Raw genomic sequence first — 22,614 nt, 5'->3', positions numbered from 1 at the left:
GACTTAAAACCACATCATTCAAACTCTAAAATCCCAATTCTTTTCAAGACATTTTAGCAACAAAAATAAGAACTTAATTTGGGGAATTAATTTGAGGAATATATCCTTTCACAAATAGGTCTGTATTACATTTCATCGATACTGGGTCCTTAGAGATGAACTTCTTTGTATGCAGTGGGTTCCTGCATCACAGATAGTAAACTCCTTTCAAAGGTCCCTGACTTAGAATCTGCAGACAAAACATTACAGCTGCAAAGGAGAGTCTCACCAGTTTCCCTTCCAATGTTATTATCTTAACTTTATAAGTGACAGAACCTTGTCAATTTAGGTCAGTGTGGTTATGGGGACAAATAATCTGGTTTAGCATAACACATATCAAACATCCAGGAAGCTCATGACAGATACCAAAAGCCACAAAGCCAGATGATCCCTATGACAGGAGAATATCTCTGGTCAATCTCAGCTTCCTGATTAACACATGGTTCAATTATTTCTACTACCACTAAAAAGCAAAATCAAGAACATTACATTAAAACACCATGCGAACACAATCTGTGGGATTTTTTTTTTTATGTAAATCACGAGTAAAATTAAATTTAAAAAATCAAATTATTTCTTGTCTACCTTTATTCATCATCAATATTGAATATTTTCAATGCTACATAATACCATGAAGTCTAAAAAGATTTATCACTATGAGAAAAAATTACATACAAAAATACAGGGCAACACAAACTGGTCTGGCAAGTATCTTCTGGAACATACTATTCTCTAAATACATCGGCTCAGATAAATATCTTTCAAATCTTTTCTAAGTAATCCAGACACTTCTTCCTTATAATTATTAAATAAATTCACTGCAAGCCAATTTAAAATCGCATTGCATGAAAAATAAATTGCAAACTTTGTTTGAAAGTAAGAATATGTTAGGCTATTTGGTTCTTTGCTATTCAAGAATCTATTTTTACAGATAATAAAATGATGACTTTTAAGGCACGTTAAATCATGAGACATTGCTCAAATTGAAACCTGTAATGGCAAGAAACTATAACTTTCTAGTCTCTTTTAAGGACTGATTTCGACTTGGCTCTTAGTTGTCTACAAAAGGAGCCTTGCTTTTGTGAAAAGCTACCGCAAACAACAAAATATCACCAAATCAATATTCTTTCCCTTACTTATTTTCCGTTTCCTTCCTTCCTTGCTTTCCTTCTTTTTTATTTTGTTTTGCTTTTAAGATCATAGAGTAGAGAGTTGTATGGCATCGGGTTCAACCCCAAATGACAAAAACCCACACGCTCTCTTCCCCACCTAGCACGCTCTATGGGTGTAAATATTTCATGGTATTACCATCATTCACTCGGTGCTTATATTGTCTGATCAAGCCTCTATTTCTGTCTGTTAGATACTCTGGAGAATAGCGTTTTTTCATGTCTGCTGCTCAGTCACATAAAGCCCTTGCTTCTCAAAGGTTCTTCAAAGTTCAATAATTTATTAAACACCGTGCTGGGGTCGGTCAGCACTCACAGAAATGCATAACTAAGGAATATGTGGCACTATTAAAGAGTTTCTTTAATAAAAAGAAAAGGTGACTTTAGATAAAATGACAGCATTGCTACTTATCCTAGAGAGGAAGACTCAGAACAGTTGAAGCAATCCTATGCTAAAAGGCAGGAGCTTAGATAAACGGAAGTACCTGGTTACAGGTAACAGTCATTAAAAGCAAATAGTGAAATAGGCAATCTACAGAAGCCTAAAATCAGCCAAAAATCAGAACTCAAGTCCCAGACTTCCCCTTCCTCAGTATAATATCTAGTCAGGTCTGCACTGCTCCTCCTTCTAAGTACAATCGAAAATTTACCATTGCAATAAAACACTTTCAAAGCTGGAGACCAATAACATTTTTAACTTAATGATATTCTTCCCAAAGTCTACTCATTATACTTACTCCTCCTTACTGATCACTGAGCAACGGGCTGAAAGGACACTAAGAATCACTTGTAATACATACAAAAGCAAAATGATAAAAATTTGAGTTGTATGCTTTGATCAGCAAGTATTCGTTGAACTTAGATTCATCAGGAGCCACAGGAGAGAGACTAAGTAGACTGAGACATCACCTGATGTTCACAGCCCACAAAATACCATTGGGTGACAAAGTATCCCCAAAACAGCACAGAATGCATTGCTAAACTGAACAGGAGTCTTCAAGAGCCTCGGTATTTCAGAGAAGGTAGAAACGAGCCAATCTGAGTGACAGTGGTCAAGGAAGACATTAAGGAACAAACTGTTCTCAACATTAAATTTTGTTTTCTTAATTTGATTTCTAAATAAACCTTAGGAAACGAACCTCTGGTACCCAAATTAACAAATAACACAGCAAGTTAACTTCCGTTTAAACATGGCAGATACAAATCAAGTACTTAGCTCCCTCCCAAAACCTAAACGAAATGCCTCTAAAGAAATGAAAATGAAACAAACAAACAAACAAAAAACCCTCAAACCTTCAAGGACAAAGAGAATGAGAGAGAAGATCACAGCAGTTGAAAGATGCCAACCCCACAGTCTGGAAGATGGATAGGGAGTGTTAACTAATGTGAGACAGGAAACGCCGAAGCCTCCTGGCAGGGCAGGGGTATAAGGGGAAAAGGCGAACATCGGTTCAGTGAGCTGATTCACACCTCCATCTACAGAAAGGCTCAGAGACCAGGTGCCCCTAAAGGCAGCTGGATTTCAGAAGTGGAGCTGAAAACAAGAAGCCTAGTGAGAAGTCTACGAACAAAGGTTAAATCCCACATCCCTTCTTCAACCCCAATAACCAGGCAACCAGCACAGCCCTGAGCAAGCAAAGGAGAGCTGACTGCACTTGGCCCAGGGAGGTCTGGCCCCTACAGCACCCAGCCCAGCTGAGAGCAGGAGTGAGAGCTGCGTGTCGGCCATTAGGACTTTCTCTTTCTCTGGGGTTCTATAATTTCATAAAGTGCCTCAGAAGGGTCATTTTTCACCCCTTCTGCTGGGAACTCGGTGGGTCCTTTTTATTTCAAACTCGTATCTTTTAGATCAAGGAAATTACCTCCTATTACTTCTTTGATAATCTTGTCTCTTCTGACATTTTGGTTCACATTCTACAACCCCTCGAGTTAAATATCAGACAACTTGAACTGGTCCTCTAATTATTTGTCTTATTTTCTATCGCTTTGTCTTTTTGTTCTACGTTCTGAGTTCTACTTTATCTTCTAATTTTATTGAAATTTTTATTTTTGCTGTCATATTTTTAATTTCCAAGAGCTCTCTCTTGTTCTCTAAATGTTCCCTTTTTAAAAAACACGTTACAGTGGAAAATTTCAAACACACAAAAGTAGAAAGATCTGTACAATAAGCCTTCATGTCCTCATCACATAACTTTAACAATTATCAATACTTGACTAATCTTATTTCTCAATTACAGTTGACGTACAATATTATATTAGTTCCAGGTGTATGATGTAGTAATTAGACATTTATACACCTTACAAAGTGATCATCCCGATAAGTCCAGTACCCAAATGACACCATACCTAGTTATTACAATATTATCGACTACATTCCCAATGCTGTATTTTACACCCCTGGGACTATTTTTATAACTGGCAATTTGCACTTCTTAATCTCTTCACCTTTTTGCTAATCTATTCCCTCATCCTACCTTTTTTTTCCTTTCTGAATTATTGCAAAGTAAATCCCAGACATCGTAATATTTAGACTATAATTCTTCGGCATGTATCTAATATACAAGGACCCCCTTTTTAAAAGTTACAATCACAATCATTATCACAATTCATAAATTAACAATATGAATGTTCCTTTTCATTAACATCTTGTTCCTGTTTCATGATCATAATTTCCCCTCATCTCTCTAAGAAAATTAATTATACTTTGTTTTGAAGTTTTGTCTTCTGCTTTCCAGTGTCTTATTTCTCTGGTTCTTTTTCTTCTGTTTTTGACTTTATGTTCTGTCATTCTTGTGGGAGGCATTCCTTAATGTTTGACGATCCTTGCCTGTCAGTTCACAATTTCAAGCGAAGCCATACGAATGGGACTGGAAGCTGTATGTGCAGAAACCGACTCTGTCAACTGCTGGGCTCGCCGTATGGCGCTATATGGAAGCCTGGCCTTTTCTATAGATATGTCCCCACATTTCAACCTAGATATTTTTCTTTGGGCTGGTCCTATCTCCTTCTCTGGTTTCATTAGCTATATAACCCCTCTAAATAACATCACGAAGGGCAGGCCCTCAGCTGCTTCCAGCCTGGGGAAGTAAATATGGTCTATTTGGACCACATGGCGTTTTAAATTTCAATTGGTAGACAGCTCTTTAAAATAAAGAGCTTTGGAATAACGAGCCACATTTTCAGCCTCTTTCAAAAACTCAGAGTATCTACAACGTATCTACCCGCTGAAGCTAAGTTTCGGCTGGGCCCCTGAGGCGGGATCTGTACTTTCTGTTTCCCCACGGGCTCCCAGTCCTGCTGTCTCTCCCACACGGAGCCAGAGATGCAGTTTTCATTAATCATCTTACCCCTGTGGGCAGGCAAAGTTTAAGGTTCCTGCTGAAATGAGACATGACTGCATAAAAGAAAAAGACATTTGTAAAATAAACTTTCATTTATTTTATTGTGGAAAAAGGGCAGAATAATCCAACGAAACAGTAAGGAAAGGCAAAAGACACCCCAGCACTCGGCAACGACAGAAAAAGAAACAGCGCCGCAAACCCCGAGCGCCCTCAGCACGACGGCCACCAGCTCCTCTCGAAGGGCCAGACGCCAAAGACCCAGATTTCGGCTGTAAAGGTTGGGGAGCGGGGGCTGGGAGGGAGAAAAGAGAACAGAGATGTGTCCTTTGCGTCCCTAAAGAGAAAGGAAATTCTCAAAAATGCTTTTCCTCCACCAAAGGGCAGGAAAATCATAACACTTTATGGGGATAAAGATGGATCAAGTTCTGAGTTCATAGATTTAGAAAAGCCATAAAGGCTCTTTTCTTAGATAATGTACTTGGTATTTATATACACAGATACATCTATATATATGTGAATAACGTGGCCGAGCTTAGCAAACACATCAGGGAAATTCCTAGAAGTTTCCAAAGACAGTTTAGATGTGTTCAGATAACTTTTTAAAACACAAAATAATCAGCCATCGAAAACATCCAGTGACTTTTTTTTTTTTTTACTTGTTGGAAACAGATTTTACTCAGACTTAAAAGTCCCCGCCTTGACTTGGGGCTATATACCTATTAGCTAAAAACAACAACGCTACCAAACCTGCTTTGGGATTAACAGCCCTGTCATTTATCCTTTAAATGTTTATCTCCTTTGGTCACAATTTTATTGTAGTTAAACAGCAACTAGTGTGTGACCAGCCGCATTTGAATGCTCTGAGCACACAAAGAGAGAGCACTGTCCTGCTTTCCAGCTGAACGGACATATACTCCCGTGAACAAAAGGCGAGATCGTACCATTCTTCAAATTAAAAGGCAAGAAACAGCAAGGAAAAACATTGCACAGAAAACCTCTCTCTTGGTTCGCTTTACAAATGCTAATGAGAACAAGTGAACCAAGTAACTGCTTTTCTCTTTCAAAAGTTTTAAAAATCGTGGAGAAAGAAAAGTCTCTCTTTTAAAAGGGTTGTGTTATTAATAACAATTATAGCTAAGATAGTACGTATTATGGAGCGTAGATAACATTACAGGAAGGATGGCCGCATGGAAACATCGAGACTGAAACCAACGAGTGGGCGAACTATAGAAGCGGGTGTCACGCAAGGGACATGACATTTGAAACCTGAAATTTTAAAAAGCTCCCCCAGTCCTTAAGAAAGCAGATGAACTTCAATCCCTGAGGCCCTGTAATAATCTAAGAAAAGATGCTGGTGCTGCCCCCAAAACTGGGAGACAGGACGCCCTGGCCAGACACGCGCCTTGAGGTCGGCCCTGATGATCATGTTCCTAAATGCGTCAGTTTCTGTCCCAGCTCTCATGTGCCTCTCATACTAACATAGCTCTCATGTCTTTAGTTCTTAAATAATCGAATGCATTATCTTGTTTTGTAGATTGTTTTAATTCGTAGCAGTTGAAAGAAGGAAGAATGAGAAATATCCCCATTTTGACGTTAACATTTAGGATGAGGAAGGGAAATCTAAGGGCTCACGTATTATCTAGGATTACGTGTGGCTGCAAGCGACAGAAAATCCAAAATGACGGCGGCTTAACCGGGCCGACAGGGTGGTTTTTCAGACCCCAGCCCCTTCCAGCTCACGAGTCTGCTACCCCTGGCCCTCACCCGCAAGATCCCAATGCAGCATTTCCACTCCAGGCAGCAGGAGGAGAGGAAGGGCCTAAAAAGGAAAGGGCAAAGGACGCACACCAGCTTCCGCCTAAGGCAACGTCCCGGGAAACACCATAGGTGACAGCCTCTTGCTCGATCACATGGCCACACCCGGCTGCAGGGAGGGCTGGGAAATGCAGTCTGTATTCTGAGCAGCTACTGCCCTGAAAATTCCACGACAGAAGGAGGTGAGAAAGGATCTGGGAGTTAACTTGCAGTCTCTACCACAAGCAGGTTTCCAAGTTTTATAAAAGGAGAAATGGTTGATGATTAGTGTCAAAAAAATCCTCCTCAGGAAACTTGCAAATGCTTCAAACAGAAGAACCACTGAAATATATGGACTTGACGATGGAGCCCTTGAACTTCTCCCCATAATCCTTCAGGCACACCTCGATGCTCTGGATCAGCCATGAATGTCCTCATGGTCTTTCTCCCTCAGGAGTCAGTGTCCTGTTCCTATGACTCCCACAGACCTGGAGGGACTCGCCTCTGGGTCAGGTCAACTGTCCAAGGTCCTCAGCCCTGCAGCCCAATCGCCTGCCATCATTAAGAAAGAGAGAGGCCTTTCACATCCAAGGGGCAAATCTCACATAAATGACATTTGGCTGATGCCCAAAGGTGACAGGGATGAGAGCAGGATAAATAAAGAATAATGTAGAAGCCAGTTGGGGCCGCCTTTCATTATAGCCCTTTCAAGAGCTATTAATCTTGGTCATAGTCAGTCGGCTAAAAATAATTACTTCTCCTAACACATGTTGTACACAGCAACTGGCGATAGTAACAGGTCAGGCCTCTTACCTAGGAAAGACGTGGCTTCTGGCTTGCCTACAGCCGTGTGAAACGGTGTTTGCACAGTTGTTCTAACACAGGTCCCTCTTCCATCTTATCTAACACTGATACTGAAAGGAAGAACCACCATCAGCAAGACCGTCATGCTACCCCTAAGTCGCAGAAGTACCTGGAAGAATATTTAAAGACGATCAGCAATACTTCACAAGAAGATTTGCTACTTCCTTTGATTTATAATGAAGGTAAAATAAATACATAAGCATCATTTTTTCCCCCAAAGTATCGCATCGTTGAAGTATTTTAATGGAGTGCTGTTGGTCTTAATTCACCACTAATTTCTAGACTCCCCCTTCAATTCGAGGTATCTTTGAACTTGTACATTAGTTTATGGAAAAAGCTCTGGACCTGGAATTCTAAATTATGGGTTCAGCTCTGTAATTAAGCAGCTGTGTAATCCTGAAGAAGCCAACAAGCTCTCTGGGCTTCACCACGCCCCAGCTAAACTATGGGGAAGTCCGCCTCAAAGAAGGTTCTTCCCCGATTTAATGGTACAAGGGGTATCACTTAATAACGACGGTAATAATAACAATCCATCTAAACTTGTCGAATTTGTAAAAGAACCAGAAAAAGGGTTTATAAGAGGATTCACAGCAGGGTTTAAGTCATAGACCCTTCCAAACCCAGTTCGCTAACAATACACATAAGATATAAAAATTAAACGAAGACGTCGATTGCATAAAGCGAGATGTCCTGTCATGCAAACAGATAAACTACAGCAGAAGCAGCCTCGGACTGTGGGTCCGTAGGTAGCAAGCAGCAGGAACATGGAGAAAGCGGAATATCTTTTCAATGAAAACACGGCCACCAGATCTCCTGCAGGTGGAAAGACAGCATGGCGATCCTCGCTTCAAATGACAGCAGAAAGCTTCAGATGTAGGGGGGAAAGGAGCTGTTTCTACAATCCCACACTTCCCGGCTGTGGAAATGGTGAGATTCTGCCCGATTTCAAAGAGACATCTAAATTACAGCGGGGGCCACTGTGTCCACTACTGCGAGCAGAAACTGCTCACCTCTCAAGGCGGGAGTCCTACCTAGGACACGTGGGGACGTGCTCGGGGATTTGTAACGATTAGGAAAGACACAGACCGAAGTGGCACCAAATAATAAAATGCAGGAACCGAATCACGGGACCTCCTAGAACCAGGAAAAATTCTGGCAAATATTTGGTAAGTTGCAGGAAGTTGGTGGCACAGATGCAAAACTCAGAAGAATATTTTCAATTACGCCACCAATAAAAAGGTTTCAGTTCCTAGAGGAGCAGCTACAAATCTTAGAACATTTTCATACTTTATTCATCCTTATCAAGCTTGATGAAATAAAAACCCACACTGAAAACCTATCCCTGGATTTTTTCAAAAACCTCAATATAGGGTTCTTAAAAAAAAAAAAGAAAGAAAAGAAAAGTCACATCTGACAATGTGAATTTTACTTGCAAACTCTTTATACCTTGGGGAGAATGGGTTTACTTTTATTATAACTATAAACTTCATTTATCATATCACAGGAGACATTAAAATAATTGAGGGCAATCCGATATAGTTTTCTGCAAGCCACATTCTTGCCCTGCAGATACACTGCTACCACACAGCTGGGTTAGGAGACAGTGTAAAAATTACTGTGGAACCACATAATTGCTCCGTCATTAGCGGTTGGGGGCTGGGGGATGAGTCTTAAAACAAATTATTCCACATGGACTGAAAAAGGGTACGCACAAACAGATGCGAGATTGGTTGCTGAGCTGTAGTATAGAAATCGACTAAAAAAAATTTTTTTTAAGATAATATTTGAACATTAACTACCCTCTTGAGTTAAAATTCCTAAAAAAAAAAAAAAGTGATTTATATTCAAATCCCCACTGAGCCAGCTAATCTACTCACACAGGCCCATCCGCATGTACCACATTTGGTTCGGCAGCTGATAAACATTTGTGCTGTTTCCATTTTCTGGCTATTATGAATAACGCTGCTGCGGACCAAAAACAAGAAGTGTATTAAAAAAGTCTAACCCCGCAAAAGGCTGTCTTTCTCCCATTACTTAATCCACCCAAACTGTCCCTCCTAAATTACTGTGAATCTTTGCAGAGATATTCTATCTCTATGTAATAAGCATTTTACACAAATAGTAAGACAGGCATTCTGTACCTTGCTGTTTTAATTTAAATATCTTGAAGATAGTCCCATAGTTGAACACAGAGAACAGTCTCTTCTTAATGGTACAGGAGGAGCTAACTGGCTACGTCTTCCTCTATTTTTTGAATGTGTCCCCTAATGACGGACATTTAGGTTGTATCTTATGTTTTGCCACTACGAACAATGCCACAGTGAAATTCTTGGACATGACTTTGTCTACACACGTCAGTATGAGAAGTGGAATAAACTCATGTAAGTAAAACAGCTGGGTCAAAGGGGATTGGAATGGAAATCAAATTTCGTTTCCGGGAGATTTTAATACAAAAAGGTATAATATAAGAGCTTTGAATAAGACTATTGCTTGAATAAGAGGGTTTATAATCAGCTGTATCACCAGAAAACTATCTTGACTATTGCTTGAATAAGAGGGTTTATAATCAGCTGTATCACCAGAAAACGAGCTTTCCACTGCATAACTTTTGTGAATATATTTATTGAGATATCATTCACATAACATCCACCCATTTAGAATGCACAAGTCAACGGTTTTTAGTACACTCACAGAGTTGTGCAGCGATCACCCCAATCTAAGTTTAGAACTCTGTCATCACAGCAAAAGAAACCCCCATACGCATTATCGGTCACACTCAGTCCCCACTTCACCCCATGCCCAGCCCTAGGCAATCACGACTCCGCTTTCTGTCTCTGTAGATTTGCTTATTACATTTTGTATCAATGGATTCATACGATGTGTAGTCTCTTGTGTTTGGCTTTCCCTTCAGCATAACATTGTCAAGGTCCATTCATGTTGGAGCATGTATCGGTACTTCACTCTTTATGACAGTATCATATTCCATCATATGGCTACATGACATTTTGCATATCCATGCATCAGCTGATGGCCATTTGGGGTTGCTTCTGTTTTTTGGCTATTATGAGCATTTGTGTGCAAGTTTTTGTGTGGCCATGTTTTCATTACTTGCGGGTATGTGTCTATGAGTGAGCAAGTGAGTGAGTGAGTGAACTGACAGAAATGCACATAAAAAAATTTTTTTAAACAGGAGTGTCACCTGGGAAAAAAGAGAAAACAAAACATCGACACCAAAGAGATTAACAAGAAGACTTTAGCAATACTTTGAGGCCAGAAGACGTTAATATTTTTAAAACCTTCCAAAACATGACATTTATTTGATAACAAAAGTGAATATGAAAATTAAAGAAATGTCCATACATACTAGGTTTAAACAAATCCAGAACTGTCACCAGCCAAGTGTACAGAAGAGGAAACTTTCTATTTGTTCCCACCTATGGCCTTCTACTTCTTCTCAGTTCTCATCCTCTGACATGTCTTACCTCCCATGTTCTGTGCGCAATTCACTATGAACTTGCTCTGAACTTGTACTATGTTCCATGCTCCATGCTAGCAGAAAGACACAGAAATTAGTAAAACCCTCGCATTCCTGTTCTCAAGGAACCCACATTTTAGAGAGTGTGATACTTTTTGATAATAGTATATGGAGACGCGAAGGGTACAAAGAAGAGAAAGCAAACTTTTTCCAATAAAGAGCAAGACAGTAAATATCTCAGGCTTTGTAGGCCACATGTGGTCCCGACTGAATAGTCTCCTTTTTTTTAAACAATCTTTTAGAAATGTGAAAACCATTCTTAGCTCAAAGGCCAGCCTCTTGTATAAACCATACACAAAGAGAAAAATTACAGGTTTAATCTTACAACTTAAAATTCACTAATACGAGTTAAAGAAGCCTCAACTCAATTCTGGCTCTTCTTACTAATTATTCGCTTATTTCCACGACCCTGTTTATACCAACATTGTTTCTCTCACAGATGCCTTGGTGATTGGTGAAACGACTCTTTTTCTGCCCCTAAATAACGTCTCCCCTTCAATTCCCAATGGATACTACATTCTGCAAAGCTAGCTGAAATCCTGTTGAATGCTAGGCCCTAGATCATACACACACACAAGCGCGCGTGCGCGCGCGCACACACACACACACGCACACAATCTCTTCCTGTACTAATCCCTCTGTATTAGTGAGAATGGTCTGGGCTACACTGTGAATAAACTCCCAAATCTCAAGGGCTTAATACAACAAAGGTCGCCCTTGCTCAAGTTCCCTGTCCAACATGAGCCAGTGCGGGCAAGGAGTGGGCTCTGCTCCACAGTCACTCACAGATCCAGCCTAATGGAGACCCTGACTCCTGGACACAGGGCCCCAAAGGTCACTGTGGTTGAGAAAGGAGAAGCATGCAAGTGGCAGAGTAGCTCTTAGATACCGTAGCCAGGAAACAAGACCCAGCACTTCCACTTATGTCTCATTGGTCAGAACTGATCACATGACCCTACCTAACTACAAGGAAGTTGGGAACTGTAATCTTCCCAGATGCTCAGAAAGAAGAGCAAACACTAGGGGTTTGGACAGAAAAAGCTGAAATAGATACAGGATGCCAGAAACGACCGCGCCAAGGCTGGGTGTGTGCCTCACTGATCCCACGGTTATACATTATGCATGACTGCTACGGTAGGTATGCAGACCATCCAGGCACAAATAAATCCACATGCGTCACCCTTAGACTCTCCAGGCTAGTAAAGCCAGGTCCTCGCACCACGTTCCTGACCTCGGTGCAGCAGAAATGAACAGGGTCACTTAGCCACTCGCCTCTGGGATTAAGTTATCGGACTTACCCTAGAAGCAGCTCCAAGACTAATCAAATTTTAGGCTTATCTAAAGTAATTCCACCATTACCTAAACGGTGGTATTATTTTATCTAAAGTAATACAACACCATTAACGGCAAATATGCACTGAAATGCATCCCAGAGAACTTGATGATAACTGATCATTTTGACAGAAAGACTCTGAGCATCTTCCTGTAGGCGGACCCCCTTGCCCCCTCTATATGCCCTACACTTCCTTTGAGGACGCATCGCGTGAAACCTGCCTATCCTCCTTATATCCAGAATGCTGTGCTCAGTACTTTGCGCCTAGAAAGGTGCTCAACAAACACTTCCTTATTTGAATGAGACAAAGCAGGAAGTGACTCGATGAATTACAGTGGAGCCGCGTCCTGTTAGAGCACTGCCCCTTTCACAGCGACATCCGAGGCCTGAAGAGCTGGGGCAGAAAGAGCTGCACGCTTCCCAGAGGCCTCGCAGAAGGTATGCGGAGCGGGTAGCCAAGTTGGGCTTTGGCTCGTACTGCCCCAAGGACACTGACAAATGGCCCAATAATAACCCATCTGAGTCTCAGAAGTCACTCCTTAGAGCTGCTCCATAAAAGCCAAAGGGAATTATTCATTAGCAAGTGTGAATAACACCAGATACCACCAGCAGACTGTGTTTGGCTTTGCTGAATTATTCATTAGCGTTTGTGAGAAATGTACAATCTGAAGGGTGTTAAACCGATCCAGACTGTTCGGCAATGTTTGTTTTGCTTTAAAAAGATTTAAAAAAAAAGATCACCTCCAAGCTACAGTTCTTATATTTAAGACCGGTTATAAATCTGGCTGAACGAGTAGGTGAAGAGTAGAAAGCCAAGTAAGAAGGGGGCATCGGCGTTCTCATTTCCTATTCCTCATTATAATGACGGGCAGTAGACTGAACCAATGTTTGTTTACCTGTCCACATCTTGCCTTTTTAGATGCCGTGTGGTCAAAGACAGGAAGAGCTGCACAATGAGATTCAGATGTGGAGAGGAAGAAAACTCCTTTGAGTCCTGTCACGAAGCAGATGCAAATTTAATTACTGCGCGTTAAGCTTTCCATCTTGTCTAGGTGTCCTTGGAAAGCAACTGTAAACAAGAGGCACACGGCAATCAGGTGTCAGGGGCTCATTTGATCTGCTCCGAAATATGTCACAAATCCCTGGCAGGAAGTGAGTTGGGAAGGGGAACAAAGGAAGAGAACTGACAGGGTGGGAGGCAGATCTTGGGGGTGCGCCTGTTAGCGCTGGGGGCTGCTTCCACTCCCAGCACCACCTTGCCAGAGGAAGTGCTGCCTACCTGACAAAGCCCTCTCATCTCACATTTGTTATACATTTTCCTGTGGTCCGCAGAAATCACCACCACGACTGGGGGAGTCAACTGGAGAGAAACTAAGCACCATTAAATTATTCGCGACTAAAGAGAACCTAGCACGAGCCGATTTTTTTTAAAGGTGATTGGAGAAATCTGGAAATTAATGCAGAATCTAAATTTGGGTAAAAGAGAACATATCAGCCAGCAGTCTCAAAGAAAACCCTGGGCCAAGCTGTGTTCCCATCTCTTTAATGTACCCTAACTGAATGAGAAGAATGTTCCGTTCTATGAAACTCCGGGTCTGAACCGGAGCTGTCAAATGTCCCGCTGTTTCTATGATAACGGGGGCTGCGTTTGTAGGCACGTAAAAGGAAGTGATCCCTGGGTGTACACAATTTGTAATTCTGCAAAGAGCCTATAGCCTTCCTGAAGGGAGCTCACATCCAGAGCACCCTGATCACGTCTACGAGACAAGTGCAGAAAACAGATTTCTGTACTCAGAGCCAGGCCATGCTTTCTCCACAAGTGCTCTCTGCTGAATTAGTTTATAGGAATTTTACATTTTATTGACTTAAGTCAAACTCTCCCCACCGCTATAATGACACAACAGTTTCCAAATGGAGAAGGAAAAAAATCTGAGAGCAACCAAGCTCTATTAACCTGGAAGCAAATTAACCAATCTCTCTAAGCTTCAATTTCCTCAACTCTAAAATCAGGGAGAGAATGGCAAGCACATAGGGCTCCTGTGAGGATTACAGAAGATAAGACATGTTAGTTACAGCCAGCATTGTCAAAGAACAGCGAAATTAATATTAATAATGCAATCGTCATTTGCCTAGTAACACAAGTATTCCCGGGATAATAACTTGTATTAAAATTGTGGTTAAAATTCTCTGTAAACATGCTACAATTATTTCGTCACCTAACATATCTAGATGAGCACAGAAGTTCTTCACCCCACTTTACTACTATTATGAATGAGAAAGAGGCATCGAACCCTCATCTCATTTCCAGAGGATTCATCTATGACCTGAATGCCAGCCCGTGAGCAGGAGGAACAGGAGTGGAGAGTCAAGGACACAAAGGGCAACTGGAATCACCAGAGTGCAAGTCCCATTGATTCTTTAACCTCACTGTTACCTAATCTTCCTTACATCCACCTTAGGGTTCTTCCCCGAGTAGGGCACGGGAGGAAAGCGAGAACCGAGAGGAGACACCTAGTGGTCAAGTGAGTTTCCATGCAGACGACAGTTAACGGGCAAATGATGTTAGCTTCGAGAACTTGATAATCCACGTGATAAGTGCATTAAAAGCAAGAAAGAGAGAAACGAACATTTAAAAGAAATGTAGTACTTTATGTACTAAACGAAGCTGCGTTTTAACTCCTGTTTCAAACTAACTAAAAGTCACTGGTTCTACAGACTGGAACGGGCCAGTCATGGAGAGAAGGCTGGCTTCTGGGCTTACACACACCTGGGTTCAAACTCTAGCTCTTCTACCTTCTCACTGATGGGGCAAAACTTTCTGACCTTTTCCACATCATGGAGCATGTAGAAAACAAGAATTCTGCAAGGCGCGTTGGAGTAAAGAGAAGACGCTGCCACAGCAGGAGCTGGAGGGTGCAGAGGGACCCAGCTGCCCAGTCCCCACCTGCTCACTCCAAGAGCTAAGGGGACCAGTATCTCCACAACCTGTACGACCCACTCAAGGGACACTGGTGGGATGTGCTCCTTAAACAATCTACTTAATATTATTGGGCCCTAGTTTCTTCATATGTAAATTGGGGCAAATAATATCTACTTCACAGGTTCTTATGTGGATTCAATCAGATAACTTATGTTAATAAAATGCCTGGCACACACGAGGCACTCAGTAAATAAAGGTTTCTTTTCTTTCTTTGTTACTTCTCTCAGCATCGATGCATAGGAATCCTTTTATAGCAACAAGCTAAGTTTCAAGCTACATAATATAATTTATAAGTAATAACGATAATCACAGCTATTGTCTGAGTGCATGTTATAAACCAGACAAGGGCAAGGTTGCTACCTCCCTGAACCCTTACGGCCACCTCAGAAGGCGGGTACGGCAGATGCTACCTGTTACCCACCCAGTGTCTATTCTGACAATTTTTTCTTGTCAACAAAGTGCTAATTTTGATATGGGCAACAATGGACCCACCCAAAAAGCTTACTCTCCCAGACTTCCCTGCAGTGGGAGTGGCCATGTGACAGTTCTAGTTGATGAAATAGAAGTGCCAGTTGGCTATTACTTTCCTAAAAAAAAAAAAAAAAAAAAAAGCATTTCTCCCCTTCTCTTCCTGCCTAGGTCTCCAAAAACTGTCTGAGGTCTATCTAGCACCTTTAAATGACATCTCATGCTAATAGAAGCGACCTCTAAGAAGGCCCCCAATAATCCAGCTTGCTGGTATTCACATCCTCGTGTAATTCTTCCTCTTGAGTGAAGGTGAGCCTAGCGACACTTCTCACAAACAGAATAAATACTACAGAAGTCAGGGGATATTACTTCCAAAATTAAGTTACAAAAAGACTATAAATCTATCTCTCCCTCTCTCTCTCCCCCTGTCTCTGTCTCTCTCTCTGTCTCTCTCTCTCTCTCTCAGAGACACTGTGGGAAGTTAACTGCCATGCTGTAAGCTACCCTACAGGGAGAGGCCCACGTGGCTAGGAGCAGATGTCTCCTCCAGCCAACAGCCAGCGAGGGTCTGCAGCCCGCCAACAGCCACAGAGTGAGCTTGGACACAGACCCCTCCACCAGGAGTCAAGTCTTGAAATAAAAGCAGCCTCGGCCAACATCTTGAGGGCATCCTTATGAGAAACCCTTAGCCAAAGGCACCCTGCTAAGCTGTATCTGTATTCCTGAGCCACAGAAACTGTAATATGTGTTGATTCAAGTCGTTAAGTTTTGTGGTAATTTGTCACACAGAAATGACAGTCTATTCGCCATCTTTCAATGAAATTACATGCTGAGAATGGCAGAACAGGATGCTGAAAGGATCTGGGGTCCTCGTGAATTCTTGGACAGCTTTACCACTACCCATCCATGACTCAGGTGAGAAAAATGACCCTTTATCTCATTTAACAATTAAAACCAATTCTAAGTGATACCATAAATACCATTATTATTACTATTCCCTGGTAACATCTACTGGGTTTTTACATAAAAAGAAAAGTAGCGGTTCTCAGCTTTTAATTCAATGGAATGAATGAACAAAGAGAAAAAGAATTCAATAGAAGTTACTGGTGATAGTAATATTCCATAAAAAGGATGGATTACAATAGCACATAGGATAACACCGTTGTTTAAAAAATACACACACATATGTTCATGCAAATGCACAAGAAAAATGTCTTAAAGGCTATCGTCAAGGGGTCAGCAAAGTATTTTCTGGAAAGGGCAGAGAGCGAATATTTCAGGCTTCGGAGGCCATCGGTTTGTCACGATTACTTGTCGAGTCTGCCATCGGAGCACGAAGGCGGGCATGTACAACATGTAAATGAGCAAGCTTGGGCGTGTTCCAGTAAGATTCTATTTACGGAAACCAAATTTTAAATTTCACGTTATTTTCGCGTGTCTTGAAATATTCTTCTTATTTCTTTCGACCACTTGAAAATGTAAATACCATTCTTAGCTCACGGGCCACACAGAAACAGGTGGCAGGCCAGGTCTGGTCCACAGGCTGTAGGCGACGAACCCCTGTCATGGGCCACAATATTCACAGTGATGATGTTTGTCTGGGAAGTAAGATTAAGGATGACTTTTACTTTCTTTTTTAAACCTTTCGGCATTGCCTGAACATATGATCCCATATTTTATAATTACGATACACGGTGAAGTTCCTGTGAGACACAGGGATGTTGAAAAGCACTGAGCAAGGAAGAGATCCGGTTCCCACCGATCAGCAGTGAAAACTGTCAGCTAAGTCAGAGAGAGCATCGTCAGAGGCCCTACGCCGATTCTCCAAACTGGACAGAAACCGTGGATAGATGCTGGGAGAACCTACGGTGAAATGCGCATGTTCTCTCTCCCGCCCAAAAGAAAAATGAAACTATGCCACACTGAGCAGAATCACAAGAAAAACCTGAAAATATTATATAAAGCATTTCTTCAATTCTATATCACATTAGAAGTTTTGCATTTTCAGAACCTATTCTATTCGCTCAGCAGAAACGGAACATGGCAATATAATTTACTATAAAATTCTTATTTGCAAAGTTGTCAAAATATATGTAACGTTCTTAAGCATTATAAAACAGGTGTAACTGATGACATCCAGTCACTATGTCCAGCTCTTTAAAAAAAACCCACTCTACAGCTACCCAGGTAACTAACTACATATGTAATATTCAGCTTTGTAGGCACAATGTCATGAAGCCATTCTAGCTGTCACCGTTCCTGTAGGAAAACAGTAAGACAGGGAAAACACAAGTTCTGGTGTTTCTTGTTAACATTTACCTTGTGATCCTAGGGTTAGAGATGATGCTGCTAAATATTCATGTCAGATTTACAAGGCAGGCACATCTTTCTAACTTTGAAAAGGCTGTATCTATAGTCTGAGAGAAAGTCGACATAATCATCTTAATTTCTTCAAAACAAGTGCCTCCCGGTCCTTATATTCTTGTTCCCCGTGTCCATCTACGATGGATCCCTGAAGATCAAACTCTGTATTTGTCCCTTTTTTTAAAACACAACAAAAAAGGTAGTTTTAATCATATGCAAATATTTTTAAAGACAATATAACCATCAGAAGCACTAAGATCTATACATGGACAAGCGTTGCCATCTCATAACCTTTAAAAAATCATTGATTTTGTTATATGAATTATTCTTTGATTTTTTTTTTAAATATAGGCAGAAGAAATACAATCTTATGAATAGAAAAAACGTGGGGACGGGAAATATGATCTCCAACACAGCTCTACGTAGACAATTCCAAGCTTTCAAAGCACTTTTGGATGATGTGTTGTTTCGAACCACGGATGCCTCTTTCCCCCTGTTCGCACACAGACATCTCATCGGCCTGTTGACTTGGACTTTTCATCTACAAAATAACAGTAAGACTATTTTTCTTTGGCTAACTCGCAGAATTATGAGAATTAAATGAGAGGTACAAAGATGGACAACAGCAAGTGCTGGCAAGGATGTAAAGAAGTGGAGCCCTTTTTACATTGCTTGTGGGATACAGCGTGGAAGTATCACTTTGCAAAACAGTTTTAGCAGCTCCTCAAAAAGCTAAACATAGACTTCTCGTGTAACCCAGCAGTTCTACTCCTGGGTACATACCCAAGAGAAATAAAAACATGTCTACATGCAAATTTGTTCACAGATGGTTGTAGCAGCATTATTCATCATAGTCGAAAAATGGAAACAACTCGAATGTCCATCAAGCGATGAATGGGTAAATAAAATGTGGTATATCCATATAATGAAATATTATTCAGCCATAAAAAGAGAGGATTTATATATTCTACAAGATGGATGCACCTTAAAAACATATAGATTATGCTAAGTAAAAGAAGCCAGTCACAAGAGACTATATATTATGATCCCACTTATATGAAATGTGTATAATAGGCAAATCTATTACACAGAAAGTAGATTAGTAGTTGCTTAGGGCTGGGTGTGGGTGATAGGAGTGAATAAGGAATGACAGCTAATGAGTACAGGGTTTCTTTTAGAGAAGACATTATAAAATTAGATTTCGGTGGTGATGACTGCACAACCCTGTAAATATATAAAAAAAAAAAACCCACAAAACATTGAATTATATACTTTAAATGGGTCAACTATGTATGTAAATTATATCTCAATAAATTCGTTTTTTTGTTTTTTTTAAAAAGAGTGCTCATCTCCACTGGAGAAGCTGGGAAGAATAAGAGGGAGAGTCATTTTCCATTATAATCTCTCCGTACAATGCGATTATTTTTAACATACGAATGTCAATACGATGAACAAAAATAACTACTGAAAAAAGTCTGCGCAAAACTGAACGGATGTCACTGAGCGCACATTCTGCCCTCATAGTCCGTCTAAGAGAACGGACCTACGTTCCCCCAGCGGGTAGCACACAGGCAAAATAAATGAAGACTCGTACTGCAGCTGGGTAACAAGCAGCCGCCATCGCACGCATGTGTGCGTGTGCACCTACACATATGAATCTCCCTCACGCGGAAAAATGAGTCAAATGCATCCATCCTGCAAAGTTAAAAGTAGCATCGTGACAGGCCTTCTGTCGGCGAAAACTGCACTGTGCTCTGTAGAAAGGATGCCGATAGGGCTCTCGCTCTCCGAGGAGGCGCCATCACAGAGAACCCAAGCCCGCCAGGGCCGCGGGGACGTACAAAGCGATCAGAGACTGAGCTGATAAACAAGACATCGCGATGGAAGGATCTGCGGAGGCAGAAATTTTAGAGCTAAATCTTGAGAAGGAGCTGGATCCCCCCGCCACCCCAGATGAACCAGTGGGAGGGAGGAAGACGGTGGGTTGGATGATGAAGTGAGTTGAAAGGGGCATAAGATATGCTGATATATGATATACACCGATATATTATAATGATAAAATAAATGGTAAGAGGTGGGCTGCAAGCGGGGAGGTCGGAAGGGGCAGAGCTGGGAGGGGAAGGTTCAGGTAGATAGTGGCCTGGAAATAGGACACACGTGCACCTGTGGCTCTTGGATTTTATCCTACAGGCCACAGGAGCACGTTTAACTAAGACCTGCAATGGATTAAGACCAGAGTCCAATAATAAGAAAAACCATTTTGTTAGCTAAGTAAAAGACAGACTGGCAAAACGGGTGCTGGGGAGCAGGGAAGAACAGGGGCAAGGAAACCAGTCTGGAGGCTACTGCGATTTTTGCTGGAAGGAGGCATTTTGAGATCGTCTAAATTAAAGCAGACGCAATGAGAATGAGGAGGGATCCGATTTTAGAGCCGCTGACGGACTGAGAAGGAGATGGTGAGAGGAAGGAAGAAAGACCCCAAGATCTGCAGAAAGGAAATCGACACCGACTAAGGAGGGAAAGAGATTATGAATTGATGGCGGCGTACTGCACAGGCACTACGCTGGGAGTCTGACTTGATCTGCCCCAGTGTAGCAGAGAATAGAGAGGTGCAATCGACTTTCTTCAGTCCGATGGAGACCACCGACTCGGCAGCCAGACCGCTGTGTTCAAGCCCAGCCCTACCAGCTTTCAGCTGGAGATCTCCCAGTACATCATTTAACCTCTCCAGCCCCAGCTTCTTCATCTGTAAAACAGAGATAAGAAGACCTACTTTGTAGGGATAACGTGTGTATTAAACGAGATGAAGTGAACAGACAGTGCTTTGCACATATCAAGTGCCGTATCAGTGCTTGCTTTTTCTAGTATGGCATCTACGCGGGGATGGATTTATCTCCATTCTACAGGATAAGAAACTGAGGCTCAGGGAAACCATTTCTTACACAGTCAGTTAGAAGTGGAAACTTTTATCTGTGTGGCTCCAAAGGTGACAGTATTTACACTGTGCAATGCTGCTTCCTGAGAGGCTAATTCAATCACCCGCTCCAAGAAGTACATGAAATTCTCAGATTGCCACTGTCTCAGGACTCAGGCATGGCATCTCGGTCAGCTCAGGCTGCCGGGACAAAATACTACAGACTGGGGGCTTAGACAACAGAAATTTACTTCTCATAGTTCTGGATGCTGGGAAGTCTGAGATCAAGATGCTGCTGACGAGACAGGTCTCATTCTGACATTTCTTCTTGAGGTTTGAAGGCAGTCACAATTCACCATGTGCTCACATGACCCCTATGCATATGTGTAGAGAGAGAAAAAGAGTTCTCCAATGTCTCTTCTTAAAAGGGCACTAATCCCATCACGAGGGCCCATCCCTCTGACCTCACCTCACCCTAATTATTTCCCCAAATACCCATCTCCAAATACCATCACATTGCGGGTTAGGGTTTCAATATATAAATTTTGAGGGGACACAAACATTCAGGCAATACCACAGGTAAATCTTATTCCTTTTCACCAGGTACTAGATTTCCCAGCATCCCTTGCACCTAAGAATGGCCAAGCCATCCAGATCTGGCCAATGGGACATAATGAGGACTCTGCTGGCAGGCTTGTGGGAAATATTTGCCTCCTAATATAAAAACTCCCTTTTATCTTCTCTTTCGGCTCTGATACCAATTCCTAAGCAGGGGGCAGGGTGAGATTCCCACACCACTGAGTAATTCTCCAGACACCAGCATGGGAAGCAGGAGTCCATTTCAATTCTGACACTGTCCACCAGGAGATTGTGTCGGATCCTACAGGTTAAGGGGTCCGTCCGACAAGACTCTCCCCCGATATTTCATTTACCCATGCTTCTCGCCAAGTGGCTATAGACTGGGTGTTCCAACGATTCCTTCCTCGGGCTTCAGATGCCAGTCACAAGTCCATCCTGGAAGCACCCTGAATCCAGTCTGTTGGAGTTTTTATGGAGGCTTCATCACATAGGCATGACTGATTAAGTCATTGGGGACTGAACTCAATCTCTAGCCCCTGTCCCCGCCCTGGAGGTAGGGGGTGGGAGTTCCAACGCTCTAATCCTGTGGTTGGCTCCACTGGCCACTAGCCCCCACCCTCCAGTGCTTTCCAAAGGTCACTTCATTAACATAACAAAAGACACTCTTAGCACTCTCCACACTTAGGAAATACCAAAGGTTTGGGAGCTGTGAGCCAGAAGCCAGGGAAGAAGACCAAACATACATGAAAAATATATTTTGGTCATCTGAAAGAACAAATAGATATTTTTCTTATAAATCACAATATCGTATCTTCCCACCCTCTTCTTCCTGTCTTGAACACAGTTCCATGGGGACATGATGCTCAGCACTATTGTAACCATCTTGTGATGGTTGTCTTGGTCGCTAGGTTACAAGCCAACAGACCAAAAAGTCCATGTGCTCAAGATGGCAGAGCAAAAAACTAGAGAGTCCCAGCGTCCTGGATCATACCATTAAGCCACTGCTACAGACCAACTTCATTCTGCCAGACAGCTTACACCATGAGAAAGGTCATGTTTACTTCGCAGTTAGACGGCGATTCTGTTACTTGCAGCCAATGCTTTTGAACTTCATGCCGAGCAAATATACAAACACTTTAAATGCACATCTACTCTAATGTGAAATTGGCCACCCAACCTGCGTGGGGGATGTAACCGCAGACCCAGATCAGACTGGTCCTATCCCGTTTAACAA

The 22,614-nt window shown here is 41.9% G+C and overlaps 1 protein-coding gene and 1 long non-coding RNA gene across 11 annotated transcripts in view; one reads left to right on the top strand and one right to left on the bottom strand.

The window, feature by feature from the left end:
- The window catches only part of FTO (FTO alpha-ketoglutarate dependent dioxygenase), a 325,863-nt gene that overhangs the window by 275,835 nt on the left and 27,414 nt on the right, over positions 1-22,614 (bottom strand). The window lies entirely within an intron of this gene.
- On the top strand, positions 11,743-15,250 carry LOC120617278 (uncharacterized). Of its 2 annotated transcripts, XR_005656851.1 has the most exons (3): positions 11,743-11,876; positions 12,389-12,513; positions 12,995-15,250. It is a non-coding gene; the product is annotated as an uncharacterized LOC120617278 (long non-coding RNA). The 2 variants fall into 2 exon arrangements; XR_005656850.1 differs by lacking the exon at positions 11,743-11,876 and having other exon boundaries at positions 12,201-12,513.

Source organism: Pteropus medius, unplaced genomic scaffold (genome assembly GCF_902729225.1).
Source record: "Pteropus medius unplaced genomic scaffold, Ma_sr-lr_union100, whole genome shotgun sequence".
Taxonomy (NCBI): Eukaryota; Metazoa; Chordata; class Mammalia; order Chiroptera; family Pteropodidae; genus Pteropus; species Pteropus medius.
Note: the sequence above shows the minus strand (reverse complement) of the source record. Positions and strands in the feature narration are given on the sequence as shown.